This window comes from Hoplias malabaricus, chromosome 1 (assembly GCF_029633855.1).
Source record: "Hoplias malabaricus isolate fHopMal1 chromosome 1, fHopMal1.hap1, whole genome shotgun sequence".
Taxonomy (NCBI): domain Eukaryota; kingdom Metazoa; phylum Chordata; class Actinopteri; order Characiformes; family Erythrinidae; genus Hoplias; species Hoplias malabaricus.
In genome coordinates this window covers 70,245,919-70,263,427 of record NC_089800.1, presented here as the reverse complement: position 1 = coordinate 70,263,427, position 17,509 = coordinate 70,245,919, and the positions used below count along the sequence as shown (strand labels likewise).

General features: G+C 40.9%; 1 long non-coding RNA gene across 1 annotated transcript; it reads left to right on the top strand.

The window, feature by feature from the left end:
- Positions 1–1,178: 1,178 nt before the first annotated feature.
- Positions 1,179–17,500, top strand: LOC136697342 (uncharacterized). The gene is made up of 5 exons (XR_010802690.1): positions 1,179–1,262; positions 6,476–6,594; positions 11,396–11,512; positions 12,405–12,458; positions 17,365–17,500. It is a non-coding gene; the product is annotated as an uncharacterized lncRNA (long non-coding RNA).
- The last annotated feature ends 9 nt before the right edge of the window (positions 17,501–17,509 follow it).

The following is a 17,509-nucleotide window of genomic DNA, read 5'->3' as shown; positions in this document are numbered from 1 at the left end:
ATTCATTTAAAATTAATAATTTATTAGAATTAACATAAAAAAATATTTTTTTCTAGGAGCTGTATTATCATTCATATGGACCATTGCACAACAGCTTTTCCATTTTGTCTCGATGAAGTTACTAACTCCAGTTAGTAACTTATTGGCATGGAGTAAATTTATGAACAAAAGGGAATAAATAAATAAATAACAAACAAACAAACAAAAATGGAACATTAAATTTTGGATATGAAGAACTGATTTTTTACTAGTAAAAATAGTTACCCCATTGAAATGAATGGGGAAACTCTTAAAATATTACTAGTAATAATTAATTATTTTTATTTAATTGTTTATATCAGAAATTAATTTTCACTAGTAAAAATTCAATTTTTGATATCAGATATTTTATTTTTACTAGTGAAAATTTTTATTTCTGATATCTTATTAGTAAGATTTATATTCTTACTAGTAAAAATAGCCTTTTTACTAATAACAATTTAGTTTTCACATGTGCAAACTGAATTCTTGATATCAAGAAAAAATAATTAAAAAGCTAAAATGGCTTGCAATACTAAGTTCAAGATATCTGTAATTTATTTGAAGGTATCTTAAAAGGAATTCTGACTAGTCAAAAATACAGTTTTGGATATCTCTGACTTAGATTTGACTAGTCATTACTTTCATTCAAGATATCTTAAAATATATTTAAGATACCCTTAATATAGTTTATAATTTAAGATATCTTTCTTTGGAACTATGACTAGTGAGAACAAAAGGAAAGATATCTCTAATTTATTTTTTTGACTAGTCATAATTTAATTGTCGATATCTGAAATCAAAATTTAATAATTAATTTCAGATATCTTGAATTGGAGCTGGGGTGGCACAGTGGGTCATACAGCTCCAGAGACCTGGACCATAGGTGTGAGTGTGTGAGTGTATGTGAAGTACTGGCGCCCCCTCCAGGGTGTGTAACTGCCTTGCGCCCAGTGGTTCAGAAATTCGCTGACATCATTAGAGATATCTTAAAAGATATTTTTACTAGTCGTAAATAATCCTTATAAAGTATTTTGTGGTTACTCATTTAAAACAGTTCACTCATTCCATTCTTCCTTGTGTATGCATGTGAAATGTAAGACTTTTATTTTGGAGTGCACCAGTGGTTCATATTGATGCGCATGTGTAGCAAAAACGGAGGGAAATGCAGTTAATGGAGACGGACTTACTGAAAGTCTCTCGTTCAACTTTGCAGTTTAGCACCTAGCTGGAAGGGAAACAAGGTAATTTCATAATGTTCTATGTGTAAGTCAGAGAATTACAGTGTTCCTAGTCATTGAAGCATATTTTCCTGCTTTATTTTTATTGTTTACTTTAAATATACAAAGGAATATATATATATATAGTTTTATAATATTAAGTGAGCAATGATGGATTAGGGTTTTTATTTAAGAAGCTGGGAAATGTCTTTAATAGCAGCATTTTACAACTAAAAAGGCTTTGTCAAATATTCCTTTATTCTTGTGTGAACTCGTTTTCTGTTTTAATTCAGCTCTTGCGGTGAATTCTGAAGCTAAAGGCAATAAATCTCCATGAATCATCAGTTATCGGGTTTTGACCAGTATTTGGCTGCTACACTAGTCAAAATATAACTGTAGATATCTTAAATTACTTGTCTTACTAATCAGATTGTAAATGTAGATATGTTATGTAACATTGTCATTCTGACCATTCAAAATGTAATTGTTACTAGTCAAAACTCTGTTGTAGATATACATTATTTAATTAAAGATAGTCAGATGACAGCTATTTAATGTTAAAACGGCTTGCCGTATAAATATGTCATGATCACTTGTTTGGCTGAAATCAATGGCTGTAGAATCTTTTCCCTGTAGTCATTAGCTGAGACCAAGTGATTAAATGAGAAATCAGGTGAGTTCTAGCTTGGTTAGTTAGAGAAACCCGCAGCTACTACAGCACTTATGATTGGTCACCCCAGCTGTACAGGATAAACCATACAAACTAACTATGTGCATATTTACAAAGAACAACTTCTGTAAATGTCTGAGAAATAGAAATGAAAAGAAGAGTGAAAGCACACCAAATTTATACTGGAGAGAAGCAGGAGAACGTATGTGTGTGAGAAAAAGAGAGGTGAGAGTCTGAGATTTAAGACATTTCAGCATAAACAAAATGTGTAAAAAAAAAACATATCAGCGTTTTGAACTCCACAATAGCAATGTCATATTTACCTTATTAATAACCATCTATGGCAGGGGTGGGCAATAATTTTTTCCATGGGGCCACATGAGAAACAGAAAATATTGTGGAGGGCCGGCCAAAAGGCTGATCTCAATTCTGCATAATATTAACTGTACTTCTTTGTAAAAAGCAGTAAATAGCATTGTTTTGACAAGCTGGTAAGAGTATATGTTATAATTAAGCAATGAAAACATGAGGTTGCCTTCCAAAAAATGTAATTTATTCAAGCGAATTTCACAAAACAATGGGAAAGGCAATTCATCACTAAAACGGCATCATAAAAACACGCTAAACATGCAAATAAAAATAACCACAATACAATTAAAAATCACAAAGCTGGTCTTGGTTGCTGCATCCCTGGATGTGTGAAGCTTGGTAAAAAAGCCTTGCTGCTTTTGCAGTTTAGCTGGCAAAGCTTCCGATGTCCGCGCCCTTTCAGCATCAGTCACGTTCTTGTATTTCTCCCCGTGTTTCGTCTCGTAATGCCGACTCAAATTGTAGTCCTTAAACACGGCGATCTGCTCCCCGCAAACTAAACACACGGCTTTACCTCTCACTTCAGTAAATAAATACTTAGCAGTCCAATTTTTGTTGAAAACCCTGCATTCGGCATCTACCTTCCTTTTTTTAGCATGAGCAGACATTTCTGAGGGCTAAAGTCGTCTTGTGACTTGCTAGTGACAACGATCAAATCACGCCCATGCCTCAATATACGTTTTGCGTCATCATGTATGTAAATAAAAAACAACTTCAAAATAAAAGCAATGCAGCTTCAGTCCATGCATCGAGTAAAATAAGAAAATATGTTTATTTTGTAATTTCCTATTAACGTTACACGGGCCGGTCAGAGTCAATCAAAGGGCCGTACAATGCCCAGGTTTGATCTATGGCATAGTGTTGCCATTAGGCAACAAACTAACTTTTTGGCCCTAAAATCTTCCCTTTAAATAATAATAATAATTTAAATAATTCCAGTGTCACATAACATGTAAGTGATCAATAACATAGGGTGCTGAAGTGCTTGTAGTTGTCTGTTTGAGGGTGGAGCAACCCTTTCAGTAAGCAGTGCTGCATAAGTCACAGTGCTAGCAAAGGGTAAGAAAAAGCATTCGTTTTTGATGTTTGTAATAGACATAAATTCACACAAAAATATCTATATGTACATAAATCTTTAATGAACTACATTTTCTTGTTTAAATACATACTTTGTTTATATTTATATACTAAACCTTCATGCATTCATTTATTGCCTCAAGGCAACATTGTACAACTAGACTACTTTTTATTCAACTAGTCTTTACATGCAGAAAGTTTGGATATGTGCTAGGGTGAAAAATAATGATCACATTGAATTTTTTTGCTGTCAAATCTTCCAGTTCTCACAGAAAATGAGAAATATAGACATTTTATGGCCAACAGAAACCTGATCAAGCAGTTAGCAGTGTAAAATTTATGCATGTGAAATGTAAGACTTTTATTTTGGAGTGCACCAGTGGTTCATATTCATGTGCATGTGTAGCAAAAACGGAGGGAAATGCAGTTAATGGAGACGGACTTACTGAAAGGCTCTGTTCAACTTTGCAGTTTAGCACCTAGCTGGAAGGGAAACAAGGTAATTTCATAATGTTCTATGTGTAAGTCAGAGAATTACAGTGTTCCTAGTCATTGAAGCATATTTTCCTGCTTTATTTTTATTGTTTACTTTAAATATACAAAGGAATATATATATATATATATATATATATATATATATATATATATATATATATATATATATATATATATATATATATATATATTATATATATATATTATGATATTAAGTGAGCAATGATGGATTAGGGTTTTTATTTAAGAAGCTGAGAAATGTCTTTAATAGCAGCATTTTACAACTAAAAAAGGCTTTGTCAAATATTCCTTTATTCTTGTGTGAACTCGTTTTCTGTTTTAATTCAGCTCTTGCGGTGAATTCTGAAGCTAAAGGCAATAAATCTCCATGAATCATCAGTTATCGGGTTTTGACCAGTATTTGGCTGCTACACTAGTCAAAATATAACTGTAGATATCTTAAATTACTTGTCTTACTAATCAGATTGTAAATGTAGATATGTTATGTAACATTGTCATTCTGACAATTCAAAATGTAATTGTTACTAGTCAAAACTCTGTTGTAGATATACATTATTTAATTAAAGATAGTCAGATGACAGCTATTTAATGTTAAAACGGCTTGCCGTATAAATATGTCATGATCACTTGTTTGGCTGAAACCAATGGCTGTAGAATCTTTTCCCTGTAGTCATTAGCTGAGACCAAGTGATTAAATGAGAAATCAGGTGAGTTCTAGCTTGGTTAGTTAGAGAAACCCGCAGCTACTACAGCACTTATGATTGGTCACCCCAGCTGTACAGGATAAACCATACAAACTAACTATGTGCATATTTACAAAGAACAACTTCTGTAAATGTCTGAGAAATAGAAATGAAAAGAAGAGTGAAAGCACACCAGATTTATACTGGAGAGAAGCAGGAGAACGTATGTGTGTGAGAAAAAGAGAATATCAATGACATATTAACCTTATTAAATAAAACAGCTAATATACCACTAGGCTTTGTGAAAGTGTATTTATGGTTTGAGTCAATTTTGGTTTGATTAATTTGCAATAAAACATTTCAGGGTTTCTAGATTAAATGTTTTAATTTTAATGTTGAATGTGTTATGTGCTTAAATGTACAATTAAGCACAGGGTGGACCATTTATATGGATACACCTTAATAAAATGGGAATGGTTGGTGATATTAACTTCCTGTTTGTGGCACATTAGTATATGGGAGGGGGAACACTTTTCAAGATGGGTGGTGACCATGGCTGCCATTTTGAAGTCGGCCATCTTTGATCCAACATTTGTTTTTTCAATGAGAAGAGGGTCATGTGACACGTCAGACTTATTGGGAATTTCACAAGAAAAAGGATGGTTTGCTTGGATTTAACGTAACTTTATTCTTTCATGAGTTATTTTCAAGTTTCTGACCACTTATAAAATGTGTTCAAAGTGCTGCCCGTTGTGTTGGATTGTCAATGCAACCCTCTCCTTACACTCTTCACACACTGATAGCAACACCGCAGGAGAAATGCTAGCACAGGCTTCCAGTATCCGTAGATTCAGGTGCTGCACATCTCATATCTTCACAGCATAGACAACTGCCTTCAGACGACCAATCCACTTTCCAGGAAACTGTTCATCTAGGAATGCTCGGACCTGACACCCATAATGTGGTGGTGTACCATCTTGCTGGAAAAACTCAGGGAACGTGCCAGCTTCAGTGCATAAAGACTGAAACACATCATCATGTAGCAATTTCACATATCCAATGGCCTTGAGGTTTCCATTGATGAAGAATGGCCCCACTATCTTTGTACCCCATATACCACACCATACAATCAATGTTTTCTTCCAACAGTCTTGGAGGGATCTATCCAATGTGGGTTAGTGTCAGACCAGTAGCGGTGGTTGTGTTTTTTTTATTAGTGACAGTTTTCATGCGTACACATTTTGGCAAATCCAACACTGAACCAGTTTCACAAAACTTCGCAAGCTGTTTGCTTGCATGGAAGATGGGTGGTCTCGTAGGGTGTCTTGCATTGAAATCTGCTGCAATGATTCGGTTACAGCGTTCACCAGACATCAACACAATTTCTGTCCGCTACCTCACCACACATCTTGAAAAGTTTCCCCCCTCCCATATACTAATGTGCCACACACAGGAAGTTAATATTATCAACCATTCCCATTTTATTAAGGTGTATCCATATAAATGGCTAACCCTGCATAATGAACAGACTTGTGTACATAAATCTTGTAATCTCAGTTCAGAGTTTAGAAATTGAAACAAACTAAATGTGAAAAAGGAGGAGCAAACAGCAGATCAGGGATTTGTTGCTAGTAACTGAGTCTCTCTCATGGGCAGATTTAGTGACTTTCTTGGACGGGAAGTAGTTAGGGTTTGTAAAAAATGTCTCTAGGTTTGTCGTTAGTTGCTTTTTAAAAAATAATTCGCTAAAGGGGTCTGAATTGTCGCTAAATCTAGCGACAAAATCGCTAATTTGTGAACACTGATCACACTTAGCCATGCATAGCACTAATAAGTTGTGATGACTCTCTATTCTAATCTATATTTTTATGCATTCGTAAGTGCTCTCATATGTACACATTTATTAACTATTTTCTTTACAGGTTTTACCTCCAAGGACCCTCTCCTTCCCTGAAGGTGGATCCACCTGACAGGAATAAGCTGTCCCAGTACCCTTTACCTCCTTTTTGTCCCATGTCCACATATACAGAAAGACTCAAATGTAAGTACAGGAAACCTTAATCATACTACAATTTTACATGGTTAACAGACTTACATGGGTTAGCAGTTAAGTTAAATATCCATAGTGGGGATGGGATACTTTGCCAACTCACAGTCCCATGTAAAGTTTTCAGAACGTTCAGGCACTAATTTTGATCACCTGTCCGTCAATATTCCCACATTGTGTGTTTGGATTGGTAGGTTATACCCAATTTATACTTTTGCATCGACTCAGACTGGCCTAGTCACCTAGTTACAGAGCAGACTCAACAGGAGTTTTCAGTGACACACCCCAAAGCATACAGCTGGTGTCAAATAAAAGTCATATAAAACATATGTTCCATATCTATACTATTCTTTTCTGTTATATATAGGACTCGATCATGAAATTTTAAGTAACGATTATTTGTCATACAAGTAATTGTGATTAACGATTTAATTGTCTGTTTTTTTACACCCACAGTATTTTAAATAGGCCTGTATACTTAATGATAGCATAATAATGTATACACACTAATATGGTAAAGAACTTCAGTTTATTGAACAGTTTATTTATGAATATATGTAATGATATTTGCCACTTGTCCTGTTTTAAAATTAAAATTGTATGTTTGAAAACGCACTCCCTCTAGGGTCCCCAAGAAGGCATGGTACTCTGAACTGCTGTTCGGTGCATAAGCACAAACAACAGTCAGAGCCCTTTCCCCAACCCGAAGGCGCAGGGAAATTACCCTCTCGTCCACTGGGGTAAACCCCAACGTACAGGCGCTAAGCCGGGGGGCTATGAGTAAGCCCACACCTGCCTTACGCCTCTCACCCTGGGCAACTCCAGAGTGAAAGAGCATCCAGCCCCTCTCAAGGAGATTGGTTCCAGAGCCCATACTGTGTGTCGAGGTGAGCCCAACTATATCTAGCCGGTACCTCTCAACCTCGCGCACCAGCTCAGGCTCTTTTCCCACCAGAGAGGTTACGTTCCATGTTCCAAAAGCCAGTTTCAGTAACCGAGGATCAGAACGCCAGGGCCCCCGACCCTGACCGCCACCCGATCCACAATGCACCAGACTTTAGATTACTACCTCTCCCACATGTGGTGCGCCCATGGGAGAGTGGACCCATGTATCTCCTTCGGGCTAAGCCCGGCCGGACCACATAGGTGAAAGTCCGGCCACCAGGCGCTCGCCAAGGAGCCCTTCCCCCAGGCCTGGCTCCAGGGTGAGGCCCCGGTAACCCTGCTCCGGGCAAGGGAGGCTGTGTCCATGTTATTCTCTTTTTCATCCGTGTCTTTATAGATCACTCTTTGTCTGGCCCATTACCTAGGACCAATTTGCCTTGGGAGACACTAGGCTCACGCAGGCACGCAAACCCCTCCGCCACGTGAAGGTGGTGATCCAAGGAAAACGAACACTCATTCTGGGGACTCCATTGTTCTGCTGGGGGACTTCAACGCTCACCTGGGTAATGACAGTAAGACCTGGAGGGGCGTGATTGGGAGGAACGGCCCCGCTAATCTGAACCCGAGTGGTGTTCAGTTATTGGATTTCTGTGCTCGTCACAGTTTGTCCATTACGAACACCATGTTCGAACATAAGGGTGTCCACAAGTACACCTGGCATCAGGATACCCTAGGCCGCGTTTCGATGATCGACTTTATAGTGGGAGGGTTTGGTGGGAACGTTTGGCAGAGGAACCTGTCCGAAAGATCTTCAACTCCCACATCCGGTAGAGCTTCGACTGCATCCCGGGGGAGGCTGGTGACATTGAGTCCGAGTGGGTCATGTTCTGGACATCCATTGTTGAGGCGGCTGAACGGAGCTGTGGCTGCAAGGTTGTCGGTGCCTGTCGGGGTGGCAATCCCTGCACTCGGTGGTGGACACCCCGGGTGAGGGGGGCTGTGAAGCTGAAGAAAGTGTCCTATCAAGCCTGGTTGGCTCAGGGGAATCCGGAGGCAGCCGACAGGTACCAAGGAGCCAAGCAGCTTGCGGCCTCGGCAGTCGCTGAGGCAAAAACTCGGGTGTGGGAGGAGTTCGGTGAGAACATGGAAAACGACTTTCGGTCGGCTCCGAGAAGTTTCTGGCAAACCATCAGGCGACTCAGGAGGGGAAAGCAGTTTTCCACCAACACTGTATATGGTGGGGGTGGGGAACTGTTGACCTCGACTGGGGACGTCACCAGACGGTGGAAGGAATACTTCGAGGATCTTCTCAATCCCACCAGCACATCTTCCGCAGAGGAAGCAGAGCTTGGGGACCCCGGGGGGGGGGGGGGGGGGGTGGGGGGGGGGTCGTCTATCACTGGGGCTGAAGTGGCCAAGGTGGTAGGGAATCTCCTTGGCGGTAGGGCCCCGGGGGTGGATGAGGTTCACCCCGTGTTCCTCAAGGCTCTGGATGTTGTGGGGCTGTCCTGGTTGACACGTCTTTGCAACATCGCGTGGACATCGGGGGCAGTGCCTCTGGACTGGCAGACTGGGGTGGTGGTTCCCCTTTTTAAAAAGGGGGATCGGAGGGTGTGTTCCAACTATAGGGGGATCACACTCCTCAGCCTCCCCGGTAAGGTCTATGTGGGGGTACTGAAGAAGAGAGTCCGACTGATATGAATGTCGGATCCAGGAGGAACAATGCGGATTCCGCCCCGGGCGTGGAACACAGGACCAGCTCTTTACCCTCGCTAGGATCCTGGAGGGTGCATGGGAGTTTGCTCAACCAGTCTACATGTGTTTTGTGGATCTGGAGAAGGCATTCGATCGTGTCCCTTGCGGTATTCTGTGGGGGGTGCTCAGGGAGTATGGGATACTGGGCTCTTTGTTACGAGCTATCCAGTCCCTGTACAAACAGAGCAGGAGTCTGGTTCGTATGGCTGGCAGTTAGTCCGAATGGTTTCCAGTCGGAGTTGGACTCCGTCAGGGCTGCCCGTTGTCACCGGTTCTGTTCACAATTTTTATGGACAGAATTTCTCGGCGTAGCCAAGTGGCGGAGGGTGTCCGGTTTGGTGGTCTCAGGATTCCATGTCTGCTTTTTGCAGATGATGTGGTCTTGTTGGCTTCATCGAGCCGGGACCTCCAGCTCTTGCTGGACCAGTTTGCAGCCGAGTGTGAAGCGGTAGGGATGAGGATCAGCACCTCCAAATCCGAGTCCATGGTACTCAGTCGGAAAAGGGTGGAGTGCTCTCTCCAGGTTGGAAGTGAGATCCTGCCTCAAGTGGAGGAGTTTAAATACCTCGGGGTCTTGTTCACGAGTGAGGGAAAGATGGAGCGTGAGATTGACAGGCGGATCGGTGCAGCGTCAGCAGTAATGCGGGCTCTGTACCGGTCCGTTGTGGTGAAGAGAGAGCTGAGCAGAAAAGCAAAGCTCTTGATTTACCGTTAAATCTACGTCCCAACCCTCACCTACGGTCACGAGCTTTGGGTAGTGACCGAAAGAACGAGATCGCGGGTACAAGCGGCTGAAATGAGTTTTCTCCGCAGGATGTCTGGACTCTCCCTTAGAGACAGGGTTAGGAGCTCGGACATCCGGGAGAGACTCGGAGTGGAGCCGCTGCTCCTCCACGTCGAGAGGAGCCAGTTGAGGTGCTTCGGGCATCTGGTTCGGATGCCTCCTGGACGCCTTCCTGGAGAGGTGTTCCGGGCATGTTCAACGGGGAGGAGGCTATATGTCTCGACTGGCCTGGGTATACCCCCGGAGGAGCTTGAGTCGGTGGCTGGGGAGAGGGAGGTCTGGGTTTCTTTGCTCCGACTGCTTCCCCCGCGACCCAGACCCGGATAAGCGGTGGATAATGGATGGATGTTTGAAAACTATATTTGCAAATTCTCAATATAAGCAAAAAAATCATATCAAATGTACTATGGCTTAAACATTTGTAATTTACTGGCTTGACTTATTCTGGGCAAGGAATACTACTGCTGCTACTTTCACACAGCGGGTAAAGAGGATCAGTCATACGTGACACCGATGTGTCGTTCATGTGGCTGTGTGAACAGCACAAATCGCATTAAATTGGACTTTTTCACATCAGATTTGGGCCACTTTCATGTGATCCATGTCCGTCTGTGGAAATTCATGTGAAAATGTTGGAATTCATGTGATTTTACGTCCCTCCGGCCGCTGAGAATAATCTCCGGACTATGATCCGAAGCTTTTTTTTTTCTTCCCCATTTTAATTTGGGTGTTTAGAAGGAGGAAATGACCAGGTCAAATACTGGGAAACCTATGAAACTCCTGAAACCAGGTTCCTGTCTCTCATTTATGAGAAAATAAAACACGTGGAAATTTGTATAAAGGTGTTTTTTCAATAAAACAAACAAGACCTCATTTTTAGTAGTTCTATATCAGTTTGATATTGTTAATGTCGCTATGAAGCTGTATAAACGTAGCCCTTGGAACTATTAAACTCATTGTGTCTTTGCTCGTCGTCTTCTCTTTTGAGACACGTGTTCGTGAGAGACCCTGGAAATTTGCACTTAATGAAAGAAAAATCAGTTCACATTGTAATATTCTACAGAGTCTTTAATTATTACTCTGTTTTTAACATAGAACTAATTTGGAATAAAGAAAAGGGAAGTTTTGTGATGTAGCGCTGCAGTAAAACTCCAGTCTGGTCCCATTCCTTCATTTAAAAAACTAAAGTGTTCTGTGTGAAACAGATGGACTTTTACGTCTGGTCAGCGACTGAAGCCTTGTTTTCTGTCTTGCAAGTCAGTTTAGGAGTGTGATCTGTTCAGACTAAAGTCAGATACAGGTCATATTATATAGACAGTGTGAACAGCAGAACAAAATCTGATTTGGTCACTTTTACCTGTTGTGTGAAAGTAGTCTAAGGTACTCGCCTGAGAGCCTCTGGAAGAGCCAGCTGCAGGGAAGGATCTGTTGATTCTGTCTTCCCAAGTTCAGCGAAATGCGGTGGTGGATCCACAGATGATTTCTCAGGTTTGTTTTATTGGCACTTTTTACAGCCATCATTTAATAACAAATCCAACTGTTCTGACGAGTTGTGCTACCTTGTCGCAATGTGCCACATAGTATACATTTATGCTTACAGTTGCTTAAATAAGACACATACTCTGATAGGTGTATCAAAAAAAAATTCTGCCGACATATAAGCAGGAGATATGCAAAGCTTAAATCTCCTTACTCATTTGTCTCACCATTTGTTTAGAAATACACGTAACTGATATTCTGTTTGTTGGGATTTAAATAAAATATATGATCGCAGTCAGCACAAATCATGGCGGTTAGCTCAAATAATCACGATTGTCTAGTCATATATTCTGTTAAATCTTGAGGTGAATATTGTAGTATAACCCAGGGCCTCCAGTACATTTGCTTAAACACCACCCACTTTCAGAGCTAAAGAGGAAGCATATCTCAGTTTCCATATGTACATACACACATACTGACACTTACAAACAATTTTGTCAACACAAAATATGTAAGTAGTTCTTATATTTCTTATAAAATCTTGTAAAGTCTTATATTTTACAACTTACATAGCACAAGGCAAGAAAAACATTTAAATTTAAACATTTGTCAACATTCTTAAAGTAAATTCTGAGTGTAGTCATAATTGTAGTTGTATGGGATGTAGAAAAAATTTCCACACAATTGTGCCAGTAAATTCCTGTCTTTTTCCAAAATGCTCATGGGTGACTGATCTTCAAATTAGCCCTGTTTATAATCTGTTAGTTTTTTCATCTCCACAATACTTCAGTGTTTACATTTCACTCTTTTTTTAAGCTAACTTTAACTCAATGCAGGCAAAGTTTTTTTTTAGTAACTATTTAGACTAAATGAGTTGGTCCCTTCCTCTGCCCTTTACCAGGACAGACAGAAGCAGCCTTTCCCCATCCCCCTGTACTACTCACAGCTGAAGGAGGTGAGCAGCACTGTGTTCAACTACTTGTCAATTGTCATAATTGCAGGGGATCGGTGGGAATTTATTTTATCATTAAAAAAATCTTTACACTGTATTTAATTTGGGCAGCATAGTGGCGCAGCATGTAGTGGCGCTGTCACACAGCTCCAAGGTGCTGTGTTTGTGGCTTCGATCCCCACTCTGGGTGACTGTCAGTGAGGAGTTTGGTGTGTTCTCCCCATGTCCGCAAGGGTATCTTTAGTAGCAATGGTTTAATGTGTTAGTGCATTAAATGTTGCAGTGTATTAAGGCAGTAATGTGGCAAAGAATTTAAGATATCAGTGTATTTACTGTAGCAGTGGATTTAATATGGCAGTGGATTTATTTTTTATTATTAATTATTATCAATTTTGTTGTTGTTAAAAATTTTTGCTGATTACTAATAAAATAATACATTCAAAATTCATAAATGTGCAGAAAGTTGATCTGAATGCATTTTATTGAGCCATTGCCCCCACCCACAAGGGGTATAAACAACAAGAAAAAAAAATAAGTATTAAATAGTCATAATAGATTCATCCATTCATTTTCTGTAACTGCATATCCAGTTCAGGGTTACGGTGGGTCCGGAGCTGTTTCACATTTTCTCATGTTGGGGTCACTTCATCTAGTTGCTGCTTGCCATTTTTAGACATGGATGTGGCCAACTCAATTAAAAGTTCTACACTGTAAAAATTAAATTGCATTTTTACAGCCACCTTTAGGAAGAAGTGCAAAAATAAATACATTAACAAGTAAATTTATAAATAAATATTACTTAAATAAATGTACAGATAAAATATACAAATAAATTGTAAATAGTCTGTCAGTGTCTCTGGTTTAGTCCCAACTGTTATGCTACTAGAACTACAAGAAAATAACATCTGTAAAGCATAGACTTATTATATTTGTAAGGGACAATATGCCATACCACCAGTTTAAAATGAAAAAAAGCAGACTTAGATATCAAATGCCTAAAGTTTTTTTTTCACCCACCTTTTGGAACAAACATCTAGATGTCTATTCATCAGGAGATCATAAAAATAAAACAACTGATTATTTACCCAGATTCAGAAGTAGAAAATTAGGAAAATTTCACAGTTTACAAGCCACAGTTGCATCTCATCATGTCTGACTGACATTTCTTCTTGGATGACAGTTCACCACCTGAAGCTCAATCCTAATAAGACTGAGCTGCTTTTCATCCCTGGACCGGCCAGCCTTCACCAAGATCTTGCTAGCTTGTTTGAGAACTCCTCAATTGTTTCATCTGGAGATGCAAGGAGCCTTGGTGTAATTCTGGATAGCCAGCTATCTTTCGCAGCACATCGCAAACCTGACATGGCATCCCAAATCTTGGCATGGTCAATCAGTCTGTGCCACTGCTCAGGTGTTATGAGAGCCCAGGTTGCTCTGACAGTGGCCTTCAGCTCTCCTGCATTGTTGGGTCTGGTGCATTGCATCTTCCTCTTACAATACCCTATAGATTTTCTATGGGGTTAAGGTCAGGCAAGTTTGCTGGCCAATTAGGAACAGGGATACCATGGTCTTTAAACCAGGTACTGGTAGCTTTGGCAGTGTGTGCAGGTGCCAAGTCCTGCTGGAAAATTAAATCTGCATCTCCATAAAGTTGGTCAGCAGCAGGAAGCATGGAGGGCTCTAAAACTTCCTGGTAAATGGCTGCGTTGACCTTGGACCTCAGAAAACACAGTGGACCAATACCAGCAGATGACATGGCACCCTAAACCATCACTGACTGTGGAAACTTACACTGGACCTCAAGCAACGTGGATTTTGTGCCTCTCCTCCTCTGCCTTTCCAAAGGAAATGCAAAATTTACTTTTATCAGAGAACATAACTTTGGACCACTCAGCAGCAGTCCAGTCCTTTTTATCTTTAGCCCAGGTGAGACGCTTCTGACACTGTCTCTTGTTTAAGAGTGGCTTGACACAAGGAATGCGACAGCTGACACCCATGTCTTGCATACGTCTCTGTGCGGTGGTTCTTGAAGCACTGACTCCAGCTGCAGTACAGTGAATCTCCCCCACATTTTTGAATGGGTTTTGCTTCACAATTCTCTCCAGGTTGCGATTATACCTATTGCTTGTACATTTTTTTTCTACCACATCTTTTCCTTCCCTTCTCCTTTCTATTAATGTGCTTAGACAGAGAGCTCTGTGAATTGCCAGCCTCTTTAGCAATGACCTTGTGTCTTGCCCTGCTTGTGTAAGGTTTCAATGGTCATCTTTTGGACAACCGTCACGTCAGCAGTCTTCCTCATGATTGTGTAGCCTAGAGAACTACACTGAGAGACCATTTAAAGGCCTTTGTAGGTGTTTTGAATTAATTAGCTGATCAGAGTGTGGCACCAGGTGTCTTCAATATTGAACCTTTTCACAATATTAAAATTTTCTGAGAAACTGAATTTGGGGTTTCATTATTTGTCAGTGGAGTGGAATGCGGGCGGCACGGTGGCACTGCAGGTAGTGTCGCAGTCACACAGCTCCAGGAGCTTGGAGGTTGTGTGTTCGATTCTCGCTCCGGGTGACTGTCTGTGGGGAGTTGGTGTGTTCTCCCCGTGTTTGCCTGGGTTTCCTCCGGGTGCTCCGGTTTCCTCCCAAAGTCTAAAAACACACGTTGGTAGGTGGATTGGTGACTCAAAAGTGTCCGTGTGTGTGTGTGTCTCTGTGTTGCCCTGTGAAGGACTGGCGCCCCCTCTAGGGTGTATTCCCGCCTTGCGCCCAATGGCTCTGAACCCACCGCGACCCTGAACTGGATAAGCGGTTACAGATAATGAATGGAGTGGAGTGCTCTCTCCAGGTTGGAAGGGAGATCCTGCCTCAAGTGGAGGAGTTTAAATACCTCGGGGTCTTGTTCACGAGTGAGGGAAAGACGGAGCGGGAGATTGGCAGGCGAATCAGTGCAGCGTCAGCAGGCTCTGTACTGGTCCATTGTGGTGAAGAGAGACCTGAGCAGAAAAGCAAAGCTCTTGATTTACTGTTCAATCTACGCCCCAACCCTCACCTATGGTCACGAGATCGCGAATAAAAGCGGCTGAAATTAGTTTTCTCCACAGGGTGTCTGGGCTCTCCCTTAGAGACAGTGTTAGGAGCTCAGACATCCGGGAGAGACTCGGAGTGGAGCCGCTGCTCCTCCACGTCGAGAGGAGCCAGTTGAGGTGGTTCAGGCATCTGGTTCAGATGCCTCCTGGACGCCTTCCTGGAGAGGTGTTCCGGGCATGTCCAACGTGGAGGAGGCCCCGGGGCAGATCAAGAACACGCTGGAGAGACTACATGTCTCGGCTGGCCTGGGAACGCCTCGGTATAACTCCGAGGATCTGGAGGCGGTGGCTGGGGAGAGGGCGGTCTGGGTTTCTTTGCTCTGACTGCTTCCCCCACGACCTGGACCTGGATAAGCAGTGGAAAATGGATGGGTGGATGGATTAGTTATCAGTTATAATCATCAAATTAAAAGAAATAAACACTTGAAATATCAGTCTGTGTGTAATGAATGAGTATAATATACAAGTTTCACTTTTTGAATGGAATTACTGAAATAAATCAAATCAGCCACCAAACAGGACATTCACAGACTGCAGCGCATCATCAGGTCTGTGGGGAAGACCACTGGTGTTAAGCTGCCCCCACGGCTAGGTCTGCACCGCTCCAGAACCAGGAAACATACAGAGAAAATCATCTCCAATCCCTCACACCCTGGACACCACTTTAGCCAAATGAGGATCAGGACAACTAGGCTGCAGAAAAGCTTCTTCCCACATGCCATCACACGCACAAACAGTTGACATTACTCTTACACTTAAACTATACACTCTATCCTCTGTACTTAAACTCTCCAACTAGTGCATCCTCAAGATCTTCTCTCATCTGCCCTAGTCACTTTGCCACTACCGCACATAAATGCTGCACCCAGCACTTTAATATAAAACATGCACAATGTAAAGTTTACAGGTACAACTATGTATATATATTTTTTATTTTACTGCTGTGAAATTTTATCAATCTATGTGCACTGTGAGCTACTGTAACCTAAACCAAATTCCTTGTATGTGTCATTCATTCATTTTTTTTTTTTTTTGTAAGTACTTCATCTAGTTTAGGACGGCAGTGTATACAAAGCCTACCCGGAATCATTGGGCACAAGGCAGAAACACAATCGGAAAAATCTAAGCATCAGTCTAACATAGGACATGATACAGTCACTCATGCACTCACACCTATGGACACTTTTGCATAGCCAATCCACCTACCAACATGTGGTTGTGGACAGTGGGAGGAAACATGAGAATCTGATAGAGACTCGGGGGAAAACACACCAAACTCTTTACCCAAGATGACCCAAGATGAGGAAAGGATCCAAAACCTAAAGAACCTGGAGTTGTGTAACAGCAACACTACTTGCTGCACCACTTTGTTGCCCCAAAAGTGAAGACATTTCAACATAATGAACCTTTGAACAGTCCTGATATCTCAAGAATATGTCAGAGGACTACTAAAGTATTTCATCTTCCTTCAGCTATCTACAAAGCGATTTAACTAATTAATGTTTAATTGATTTATGTGTTATATGGCATAAAATATAATATCCCCATGTAACCTCATAATTGTACCATAGAACCAATAAATTAATTATATTTGTCTCGTTTTTGTATGATTAGCCTGCAAATTCTCTTTTAATTGATAAATCTGAAATATAAAGTTCAAAGGATTCTCTGATTTCTCAGATTTGTGGTGATCCAAATACAATGTAAACAGTTCCAGTTTGAATTTCAAAGCTAAGAACAACAAACTGCAAGTTAGATTTGTCAAAATGTGAAATGCATGACACTATGTAGCTAATCTATCACCCCCCCCCCTGTATTTCTCTACAGAACATTTAAGGATCTATGGATATTCAAATAGTTCAGGAATTTATTCCATTTCCAGCTGTGCTAAGGAAAAACCATCCCTTTATACAATGCATCATTGACAACAAGCTGAAGAACTTGAAGAAATTACTCAGAGGGTTTGATATTA